The sequence below is a fragment of the Grammomys surdaster genome, unplaced genomic scaffold, assembly GCF_004785775.1.
Source record: "Grammomys surdaster isolate TR1022 unplaced genomic scaffold, NIH_TR_1.0 65, whole genome shotgun sequence".
In the NCBI taxonomy this organism is placed as follows: Eukaryota; Metazoa; Chordata; class Mammalia; order Rodentia; family Muridae; genus Grammomys; species Grammomys surdaster.
In genome coordinates, this window is record NW_021604567.1 from 12,095,089 (window position 1) to 12,107,744 (window position 12,656).

The 12,656-nt window shown below is 37.2% G+C and overlaps 1 pseudogene; it reads left to right on the top strand.

Annotated features, from left to right (window-relative positions):
* Window positions 1-7,206: 7,206 nt before the first annotated feature.
* On the top strand, window positions 7,207-7,837 carry LOC114624563 (annotated as a pseudogene).
* Window positions 7,838-12,656: the final 4,819 nt, after the last annotated feature.

The window sequence follows — 12,656 nt, forward strand, 5'->3', positions numbered from 1 at the left end:
AGGGAAGATGGTCCTGTCAGGTATAAATGGGGTAAGAGGAGAACATCTGAAATGTAAATAAAATATCAAAAAAAAGAGTGTTCCCACCAGTAGTTCTGAAGCCATGGTCTTACAGGTGAGCATGGTGTGCTCAGATGGTCACAAAACAAAACTAAATGACATAGCAAGAAAAGAGTTTGCAGGGAATGGAGAGTAACAGGCTCAGGAGAAAGGAGGTGACACTAATCAGAATGCATTGCATACATGCATGAATTTATCAAAGAACAAATTGAAAGGATAAGAAAGTGTTAACATTGGGGATTCAGTTGTAATATACATTCTTAGCAGGGCCTTTAGGCCCTGGTGTCAGTCCTCAGTACCAGAAACAGTAACAACAGCAACAAAAAATTAGAATTTGGCATACAGTTTTTATCCTCAAAGAGATTTAGAGTTACAAACGTCATATACTGTCCTTAATTAATATCATAACTGTAAAATAGTGCTTTTGGTAGCTCTCTTTATGTTTTATGGACAAAGACTCCTCTGAAAACTTCAGTTTTATTGAAATCAGAAAAGTCCTGAAAAAATCACTTAGTTTTTTCACATCTAGCTGATTTTATGATGATTAAATACAATACATGGAGTTTATATCTCCACTATTAAATCATAGAAAACTAAAGTACTGAAAATTTTATGTTGTGAATAAAATAAAAAACATATAATAAAAATGACCAATGTTAAAAGTTCTCAAATTCATGAGAACTGAAATAAATAAAACTAGTTATGTCTTGAAATGGACAATCACAATGATATCATCAGTGGAAATAATGTGAAAGGTAGCAAAATACACAATTACAGAAATCTCTTGTACTTTTGCCATGATTCCCTGTCATGTGCTGGCTATTAGTTTTGTCCATGTGATTATTTTTGAAAAACTCTAAACCAAAAAATAAAAATCTTCCCTCTCCATTTTTAAGGACATAGATACATATCTAATGTTACATCTTGGTTTTAACTAAACTCTTTCCTGTTTTCTAATACAAACCACCTATCCTATCTTTGCTACCTTGCAAATGCACAGGGTCAGCCTTCCCGGCATCCACACCATGTTGTAATTTACCAAAGAAGATTACTAAGCATCTTTGACCTGACCCATGACAAGTGGCTCCTGGCTAACACCATCTGTCTCTCCATTCATCTTTTGAGACCTTTGTACTTTTGTCCTATTGATTTAATAGATTACTTCACACACAGCAAAGTTTTGACCTTTCTCCCAAGCTCAAAATTTCCCCTTCTTTTTGTTCAAGTCTAGCATCTTGATTTCTACTTTACTGATCATAGGAATATCAAGGACGAACTATGCAATCTGTCACTTTTTCTCATCTTAAGACTAGCTCTATATTTGTATCACCTTCTTTAATATTTGTGCATCATAGAAAGTTTCCTCATTACCTTTCAAATGTAGTCTTTCCCAACTCATTCTTTTAAATATCTTCAGTATCTTTTTTCCTTCGGATCTCTTTATTTCTCTACAAATGCAAACTGCCCACATGTCTACTTAGGAGAGATAGTCCTAGAGTTTATGGCTTAAATTTTACTCTGAATAAAATTCTAGAACTACTTTCTGTGTGAGTACACATGTGTTTTCATATGCACAAAACCAGATCTTTTACTAGCCTAGAGTTGATATAATAGGCTACACTGCTGGTCAGTAAGTACTGAGGATTTGCCTGTCCTCATAACTTTCCCTCCTCCCCCTGTACTAGAAAAATAAGTAGTTGCCAACAAATGTGAGGTGTTGGAAAGTGTGCTCCTTTGTGCTTCTCTCTCTCTCTCTCTCTCTCTCTCTCTCTCTCTCTCTCTCTCTCTCTCTCTCTCTTTCTTATTCTGAAAATTGAAAACTAGTCTTCAGAGTTACAAGACAAGTACTTTAGTGACTCAGCTTTCATCCTACCTCCTATTTCTTTTTTATAAGAAATAAAAAAACAAGAAAAACAGTGTCTTTAAAAATTGAGTCTACCAGCTAAGCAATTTCAGAAGTTCTCTTAGCACCACTTTCATTGTGCCCTATAAGATGGACATGGTGTTTCAAGATTTTCACTAATTTCTAAAAAGTCTTTAATTTTTTTCTTTATTTCTTCCCTGACCAAGCTATCATTGAGTAGAGAGTTGTTCAGTTTACACATGTATGTGGGCTTTTTGTTGTTGTTGCTGTTATTGAAGACCATTCTTAGGCCACGGTGATCTGATCGGATGCATGGGATTATTTCATTCTTCTTGTATTAGTTGAGGATTGTTTTGTGACCAATAATATGTTTGATTTTGAAGAAGGTAGCATGAGTTACTGAGAAGATGTATTCTTTTGTTTTAGGGTGAAATGTTCTGCAGATACCTGTTAAATCCATTTGGTTCATAACCTCTATTAGCGTCACTGTGTCTCTCTTACATTTCTGTTTCAATGTCCTGTTCATTGGTGAAAGTGGGGTACTGAAATCTTCCAATATTATTGTGTGGGGTTCAATGTGTGTTTTGAGTTTTAGAAAAGTTTCTTTTATGAATGTCGGTGTTATTGCATTTAGGGCATGGATTTCAGAATTGAGACTTTCTCTTTGTAGATTTTCCCCTTAATGAATATGAAGTGTCCTTCATCCTAGTACTTGATAACTTTTGGTTGAAAAGTTACTTTATTGGATATTAGAATGGCAACTCCAGCATGTTTCCTGGCACCATTGTCTTGGAAGACCTTTTTCTATTTCTTTACTCTGAGATAGTGTCTGTCTTTGTTATTTAAATGTGTTTCTTGCATGCAACAAAATGCTGGATTCTGTTTGCATATCCTGTCTGTTAGCTTATGTCTTTTTATAGGTTTGTTGAGTCCATTAATATTGAAAGATATTAAAAAGAGATGACTGTCCTTAAAAAGAGATAATCCCACATCTGATAGAGAGCTAATAAAGAGCCTAGATGTCTACAATCTACAGATTCAATGAAAGTCCCAAAAAAAATTTTTCTAAAACATGTAAAGAGCACTTCTCAAATTCATCTTTAAAGCCAAAAAAAACCAAAACAGCAACAAAGAAAACCAGAATAGAAAAAAATTATTAGCAAAAGAATAAAAAATAAAATAAAAGAATGGATTGCTGGAGAAATCACCATCTCTTATATCAAGCTGTACTACAGAGCAATAGTGATAAAAGCTGCATGGTATTGGTACAAAGACAGACACACTAATCAATGCAATAGAATTGAAGACCCAGAAATAAAGCCATACACTCATGGATACTTGATCTTTGACAAATACACCAAAAATATACAATGGAAGAAAGAAAGCATCTTCAATAAATGGTGCTAGTATAACTGGCTTCCTATATGTAGAAAAGTGAAAAATAAACACATATTTGCCACCTTGCACAAAGTTCAAGTCCAAGTGGATCAAAGACTTTAACATAAAACCAGATACACTGAATCTAATAGTAAAGAAAGTGGAAAAGAGCCTTGAACTCAATGCCACAGGGGAAATTTTCCTAAACAGAACTCCAATGGCTCACACTCTAAGATCAAGAATTGATAAATGGGACCTCATGAAACTAGAAATCTTCTGTATGGCAAAGGACATAGTCAATAAGACAAATTGGCAACCTACAGATTGGGAAAAAATCTTCACTAACCCCATATCTGATAGAGAGCTAATAAAGAGCCCAGATGTCTATCTATTGATGAATAGATAGATAGTGGGAATGTGCATTTACACCATGGGATATTATTCAGCTATATAAAAAATGAAATTAATTTTGACATTAATGAGTGTGGCTTTAACCAGCCTTTGGCAGAGATGATATGAAAATGTTAGGATAGATGGGATAACTTGCCTAATCTCTGTGGGTACCTTGTGATTGAGTATTTGCAATATATAAATCCATTGGTTAGGTCTCAGCATTAAGAGTCTTATTTCTACTGGGTACCGAATGAATATTGTGATATCTGTTCACGAGGATGGTGGTTATTGTATGGGGGTTAAGCTGAGCACCGTGGGGTGTGGTGGAGTTGGCCCAGAGGCCATGCCTAGAGTCGTGGAGGCTGAAGAGCTGGACAGTGGTGTCAGCAGCCATGCCAACATCTAGTGGGCCCTAGGCTGAAGTGACTGAGGTGGCCAGTCAGTGCCAGACTCTAGTATGAGATCACAGCAGCAGAGCTGGGAGCTAGCAGCCATCCATTTTGCATATTTCCCGATTCAATTCCTACTGACTAAAATTCATGATGCTGGGACTAATTTTGCTACTGGAAGATAAAAGTAATCACAAACATCACATAGTTTTCAAACACTCCATTCTACAATAGTGACCTGGCTACAAAATATACTGACACAATAGTGGCAGAAATATCCTGAAAGTAACTAATCATACTTTAGTTGGATGTAAGGCCTAGTGCATGAGATGGGACCCATGTATGACATTACTAAAGCACCCAAGAACCTGAGAATAAGTAAATAATATGCAGCTATGGGAAAAGCAACTTTAAGTCTGATAAAAGAACATACTAATTAACTCCTTGCAACATGTTTCTACACTCATATATGAAAGAATATCCCAAATCCCATCAGAAAATTGTCTTCTATCAACAGGTAAAAACTAATATAAATATCTATAACTTTAGAAAGTGAGAGACTTCAGAACACTCAATCTTATGGGAATGCCTTCATCAAATCCTTCCACTTAAATTCAGAGATCTTTGTGGGATGGTGAATCATTTTTGGGTATATGCTCACAAGTGGTATAGCTGGATCTTGAGGAAGAACTATTCTAAGTTTTCTGAGAAGCTGCCAAATCAATTTCCAGAGTGATTGTACATGTTTGCACTTCAACCAGTAATGGAGCAGTGTTCGTTCCCCTCGCTTTACTTCCTAACTGGCATGTGCTATCATAGCCATTCTGATGGTTTTAAAATGAACTTCAGAGTCATTTTCATTTGAATTTCCCTGATAACTAAGGACTTTGACCATTGCTTTAAGTGCTTCTTGGACATTTGAGATTCATTTGTTCGGAATTCTCTGTTTAGCTCTATACCCCATTTTTAATTTGTGTGTGTGTGTGTGTGTGTGTGTGTGTGTGTGTGTGTGATTGGTATCTAACTTATGAAGTTTTTTATGAATTTTGTATATTAACCGTCTTTCAGATGCAGGGTTAGTGATAATCCATTCTCAATCTGTAGGCTGCCATTTTGTGCTATTGACAGTATCCTTTGCCTTACGAAAGCTTTCAGTTCCAAGATGTCGTGCTTGTCAATTGTTGACCTTAGAGCCTGAGACATTAGCATTATGTTCAGAAAATTGTTTCCTGTACCAGTGCATTCAAGGGTATTTTTCACTTTCTCTTCTATGAGATTTGTTGTTGCTCACTTTATGTTGAGTTCTGAAATCCAAATGGACTTGAGTTTTGTTCAGGGTCACAAATATGGATATATTTTTTTCTTCTGCATGTAAACAGTAGACATCCAGTTAGACCAGAACCATTTGTTGAAGATGTTTCTTTTTTCTATTGTATATTTTTAGTTTCTTTATCAAAAATCAAGTGTTCATAGCTCCTTGGGTTTATTTCTGGATCTTCAATTGATTCCATTGATCAGCATGTCTGTTTCTGAACAAATATCCTACAACTTTTGTCTCTGCTGCTCTGTAGTACAGCTTGAGGTCAGGGATGGTGACTCAGCCTGAAGTTCTTTTATTGTTCAGGATTGTTTTGACTATCCTTGGTTTCTTTTTACCACATGAAGTTGAGAATAGGTAAGGAAGAAAGAAAGAAAGAAAGAAAGAAAGAAAGAAAGAAAGAAAGAAAGAAAGAAAGAAAGAAAGAAGGAAGGAAGGGAAGGAAGGAAGGAAGGAAGGAAGAAAGATTTTTAAATTTACGTGGAATGAGAAAAATAAATAAAGATTACAGAAGTTAGAGGTTTAAATGACTCACAGTAAATAATGTCTTCCCAACACAACAAGACTAATATGTATTTGAACACATACAATCTGTGACTATATGCAGAAGGCCTTCACAAGTTCAAAGCATATAAAATCATAGCATGGAAAAGAGGAAGTGAATACGAAATCCTATCCTCAGCCTTGAGACTATACATAGTAAATACCTGCTAGAAAAGGGAGAATCATTTTTCTCCAAAAGCCTGTCACTGGAATCATTAACCATATCCTAGATTTCATTCCCAGAAGTAGTGGGTCAACACAATACTGAGTCTATTACTTGTGTGGACTTTTGGGTTTTGTTGTTGTTGTTGTTTGCATGTGTGTTTGTTTTGCTAGTTTTTGTCTTATTGATTTGATTTTTACATTTTGCTTTTTCTTGTTATTAACTAGTTTTCCTCACTATTTTTATTTTATTTTAAAAAAACAAAATGTAAAGTTTGGTGGATAGGAAGTTTTGTAACTTCTTGGAAGGTTTGGGGGATGAGAAAGAATAGAAGGATATGATCACAGTATACTCCCAGAACTACAGAGTATTTTCAATGCTCTTGATTATCCTTTAAATCTTGACATCAAGACTCTGTTCCTGAAGATACACTAAAATTTGGTCATATAATATAGGGAAAACAGGGTAGTACTAGCCTGAAAGCTTCATCACAAATGTCTAGTTTTTACAGAGCTAAAAGGTGCTATGCATGCCACAGAAGAGAAAGAATTGCCACCAGCTGTAATTTCTTGGAACCACAATAATGGCTGAAATTACACACCTCTTTTAAAACAGTGGTACATGTGCCATTGGAGGGCCAGTTACACTCAGATTGAATTTAAGCCCTGATACACAAGATTAAACCCATAAGCCAGGCACTGTTATTGGGCCAGGACAAGCCTTCAGCCTTAGGTAAGGACATATTGCTATTACTCTCTCAAATGGGCATAGTATTAAGCTGACTCCTAATGAGTTATCTTTATGTCCTATAGTTAAGTACATCAGTCAACCCTGATCAGAGAAATGTCTTTCTGCATTGGATGGTGAATACCATAAAGTAGTACAACTCATCAAGGGGCAGAAAATAGGAAACCAAAGAATCTCAATCCTAAATTAGACTTCTACCATCATATACTGATACTACTAAGGCTAAAGGATCATGGTGAAAGAAGAGAAAGAAAACTTATAAGAGCCACTGGTTGTGGTAGTGTAGAAGAAAGCCATGTTTATAGACACAGTAGTGAAATTGTAAATGTAAATTAATATCAACTGATAAAGTATGGATATGACCCCCCAGGATCAGGGCAGAACCAGTGACACACCTCAGCCTCCTAGGAAGAATAGAATAGATCCTACAGTTGAAAATGAAGAAACAGTCACTAACAGAGTTGAAGTTAAAATAAAGATTCCAAAAGAGCTAAAACAATTGTTTGTAGATGACTCGGAATTGATTACCAGACAAAGGCAGCTTTTCTATCTTCTTGACAAGAAGAATGTAGATTCAATTTTTTGAGGATTATGCAAATTATAAGAAATTGCAAGGAAATACAGGTAATAAGAAGTATGGTGTTATTGAGGCTATCAAAGGCATAAAGGAGAACTTCAATGTAATGTTGGGAACTCAGCTAAGCTACAAATTTGGGAGATCACAGTAAGTAGAAATTCTTGCAGATTACCCTATGCATCCATGTCCCAGCTGTATGGACTGCCATATTTACTGAGATTATTTGTACAAACTGGAATGGTGTTGGTTTATACGCCTCCTTATGAGAAGAACCTTGTTTTATTACTGAACTATCCATATAATTTCCTCAAGTACTTGATGAAGAATGGTGAGAAATTCACCAAAATTTCTTAGTGACAGTGATTATAAACTGGCTCCTTCTGAGTATTATTTCAAAGCCATGTGAGAGTAACTGCTCCTTCATTTTTTTTTTCATCTGAAAGTTTCTACCAGTGTATTTAGTGATGAACAACAGAGAGATGTACGGTAGAGAGTTTTACTGCCTAGTTGACAAAGCTGCTTTTGAATGCTGGTTGTTCTGTTCCTTTGACACTATGGACATTTATAATATGTGTTAATACTGTATGACAAAATACGTGATTTCTAGTGGCAAAGGTTCACTTCAGGGTATATAACTGAACACTAATCCACCTGTGCACTTTTTTAAAAAAAAATGGTGCTTAAAGAGCCTGTCCTTTGAAAGTCTCCATGTCGTTCCTTAGGTATTTTCTTTTTGTTCAATTGTTAAAAAATTGTGCTTTGCATTTATGGTTTTTGAATTTGTGTCTAATGCATGTTTTAACATGAATGATACAATGCATAATGTAGCTACAGTTCTATGGAAAAATTAATCTTGTAGGAGTTGTTTTTCAGATCTTCAATAATTTTTTCTTTAAATGTCAAAAAAGTAAATATTAGGTCAAGAAGCATAAATAATTAGACTTTTTAAAGTATTATTGGACTATGGATTATGAAATAAAATAAAAACAGAAAAGTAACACCCTACAAAGGATTAAGAAAAGTATTCAAAAGTGTTCAGAATCCCAGTTTGAAAGGATAAATTGGAATATTTATCCTTAAAGAGCTAATTTTCTCACAAAGAATAAAGCCTTTACTTTCTTCCATTAAATTTGTTTCCTGGTCATGAGTCTTCACCTTGGAAAGAATGCAACTGCCTTTAAAATAAAACTAAGCTCAGAATAGTGATTCTGTAGAGAAAACTGTGTGTGAGTTGAAAAGCTTCTGAGTAAAGGTACATTTATCTGCCAAGATCTCAGTGTTGTGTTAAATCCCTAGCATTCAGCACTGGAGATCTCAGGGGACTGTTGTAAACTTTAATCAAAAGAACATTTCACAGTTTGGTTTAAAAGGTCAAACTTACTAACTTATCCTTATATGATGGTAGTTTAGTAATGGTCTAGTAACTTGGTTTGTGGTTTGTCATGACCTAGATCATTTTGTGGCGAAAGGAAATTGATGTGAACACTTTTCGCCTTACTCAACCATTAAAAGGAGCATTAAGCAGGCTTTGGTCTCAAAATTAGCACAGCTACTCATAGTCTAGGATATTATGAACATGACAAATGCCACAATATTAAAGCTTTTTGCTTAATGTGTGTATGTGTATGCATAAATAGGAATATATATGTGTATGTATATGATAGTTAGAAATATGTGTATATTTGTATGTATTGTATGAATTATTAACATCAAGAAGCTTCAAATAAAATAAAGATAACATTATATAAAAACTAGGACCTCAGGCTGGATTTAGCTCAAATGGATGTCTGAATGACAATTATTCAAGAATGATATTTTCTAGCATGGAGGAAAAGGGTTAGAAGTGTCCCTCAGTTTCACAGTTCTAGCTTATTCAACTTACCTAACTGATGTTTCCTTTATGAAGCTTCTATATTCCTTAAACAAGATGAGATGCAGGCTAAAAGTATTAATTGGAAATTTTTATATAATTATTGTGCATTTATAAATATTATTATGAAATCTCTTATCATCAAGTTCCGTATCCATCTGTATCTTTCACATCTAGCATTGTCTACCTTATTAGATGAACTATAATGGCATCCTATGTAACTAGAGCAGTTCTATTTTTATTTTCGATATTATTAATCTCTTTGTGTGTATACATTAAAATTTTTCTTCTTTCTATATAATTGTATATCTTATAAAAATGTAATATATATTGAATTCAGTATTCTGCAGTTTCAGAGATCCACTGGGTTATTGGAACACATTTTTGTGGATAAGGGAAAGTTAAATTTTAATTTAAACCATGAGCAGTGCTTAAGGTGGGAGCAGACATTTTTAGAGATATATTATTAAAGACAGAGTTAATGAAAACATTGATACCATGTCGGGAAGTGCTCGTGCCTAGGGATCGCGGGCTGACGGATCCGCCACAGACGGGGTCGGCGGTGAAGGAGACCGCAACTGTGAACCAAGGCACAGCTCAAACACGCCTTTCAGTCGTGCAGAGCGGGACCTCCATCCCAGTCCCCAAAAGCGAGAAAGTGTTATCCGCTCTTTTAGTTCTCTCCTTCCAGAGGTAGCTCGTGAGAGCCTACGGAAGAAAGGTGTTTCAGCCCCTTCAGCTCAGCTCTTGCTCTTCCTGCTGGGGAGAGAGGAGAGAGTTGTCCTTTGAAATGTGCAACTGGCTCGGTGAGGGATCGCGAAAGCACTCCGACAGCAGGAGACCTTGCACCACACAGCAGTCGACCTTTAATTTGGGCTCTGGAGTTACATATATACAGTTTCGGGGAAAGAACATGTAGCCCCTATTGGTTTGGCTTGAGGGTTTGGGGATGCCTTATTTGCATGGAGGTGTTATCCTACGTGATAAGGGTCACGGGTCTCTTTGTGGGAAGCAGAAGCTAAGAGGGCCATATCGTGTGGGAAATCTGAAGCAACCTTCCGTCCTGTGACCCTTTTCAGGCCGAGGTTTCCAGGGCTTCAAAGATTTCTACCAAGCTTTTGGCTTTCTCATAGCCCACTGCCCCACAATACCACAAATGGAAAAGAAAGAAAATGATGCTTTGCTTCACCAACAATATTTTTATTACTGAAATGAATTTCACATGTTTGTGTACATTGCATGTGTGAAAGAAGATATAGCATTTAAGATATTTATATAGAATGCCACTGCATCAATAAATGAATCACCACAAGCTTATTAAATAATAAGAATATTTTTAAATATAAGTTTGCCTAGTTGATTGCAGTACTGTGCATGAAAACAAGATATTTAATTTTGTAGGCTTTTGTGGGGAAAATTTAAAGGCCACCTCAGCGGTGGGGCTCCAGAGGGGCTTCCACCGCTGTGGCGGGTCCCACATTTGGGAGGAATCTTATGGTTCCAGCGGTCTGGAGGCCTTGGCGGTGGCAGGCCCCAATAACACAATGAAGTCTTTGGTTCCAAAAAGGTTTATTGTCATAGCGGATGATAGATGAATCTAGGTGTACCCCCAAAAACTCAGGGCAGTCCTGAGCTATACAGGGAGGGAGAAAGAGGGAGGATTGGGGGAGGATTTGGGGGAGGCATGTTTAATTTGCTCTGCCCTCTGGCCTTCATTAGTATGTAAATCTCTAGGGCCTGAGGCCTATAGCCTGGCCTATATGACTGGACAATGTAACTCTATGGAGACCGTGACTGCTTTTCAGGATCCTGGGTTCTGGGGGTCGCCAAACTCCTCCTGGTTCTCATGCAGAATCCCACCCAGAATCTGCAGAGTCTCAGGGTTCTAGGCACCTGCTCCACCATGACCCAGGATACACTTACGCAGTCCCACATCTCCTCCCCTTTACTTTTTTAAAAAAGGGGGGTCACTGTGAAAATTTTGGATGAGGAAGCCAAAGAAAGCACTATGTAGGCCAGAGGTATTAGCATAATCATGTCACAGGGTAAGGGGTGTTGGGGGGTTAGGGAAGGTAAGGGATCATAGGGAAGGTAAGGGATCATTGAATCAATTAAATATATATTGTACAATTTGAGAGTAATGACATCTGATTAATCTAAATAGACATTATGATTTCTTTACTAACACGTCACTTTAGCTATTGGACTTTGGCAAAAGAGTTCATTTGTAGCTGGAAGGTCTGAATCTGTCCAGAGGACTCAGTGAGCATCTCTTGATCTTGGCATGCATCTCTGGATCTCAGCGTGTCTCTGGAATCTGCAGTCAGGTAGTGTGGCTGTAGGAAGATAGCATGGCATCCTAGGCAGGTTCCAGGAGGCTCTACAAGTCTCTCCTGGAATTGTGGGAGCACCTGTAGAATAATCACAACAGGGAAGCAGCACCCCAGCAGGGGGATGTCTATAAAGGGTGTGTAGCAAGCATTAGGCTACTTGGGATCAGGTACGTCATGGTGTGTCATTGAGATCCTAGAAAGCAAAGGTGTTTGAGGAAATTTCAGTCTTAGAAGTCACCTTTGAGTCTGTTTTAACTGGCTGAGGAAGAAAATCATATTAATTATGTAGGCAGCAACAGTTTGTCTGTAAAAGGAAACTAGTTGTTAATTAAGAGCTGGAAGGTGGTGACCAGCATGTTGATTTAACCTATGGAAGTAGATTTAGATGACTTTCAAACCTTGAAGAAATTTTAAAAGTTGAAAAAAAAATGTTGAGAATATATCATGAGTGAAAAGGAGACATTTAAACAAAAAGCAAAAAATTTTGGGTTGAAAAGCACAAACACTGTTGTTTTAGGCATTCCTGTTAGGGGAAAAGGCATTAATGGCAGATTTAGAAGTAGTGGAGGAAAGGCCTGTTCTGCCATGTGGTGGTTTGGGCTACCATGTGGTTGCTGGGTGTTCTAGCAGAGAGGCCAAGGAATTCCCCCTGTTGTTTTTTTTAGAGAAAAGAAAGGCTAACTTTGAAGAAAAGTTTAAAGCGAAAAACATAGAAGTTTGATAACAGAGTCAGAAGGAGTGAAAGGCTGTGTGAGACTGAACTATGGCGGGGAGACACCTAGAGGCTAGCACCTAGAGTCAACAGCTTGCTGGGGGAGGACAGGCAGTGGCAGTTTTTCTAGGCTCAGCCTGGATTTTTTAGTTGTGAGAAAGAAACTGTAAGGTAAACGGAGGCAAAGGGGTGCAGATTGAGTCTCAGACCCTCTGCTATCAGGCAAGCCAGCTGGGCTATAGCTGGCCACAAATGACTTAGAAGGTGAAGTGGGGGAGGGGGTAAACAGGGAGCCAGCCTTGTTGTTACA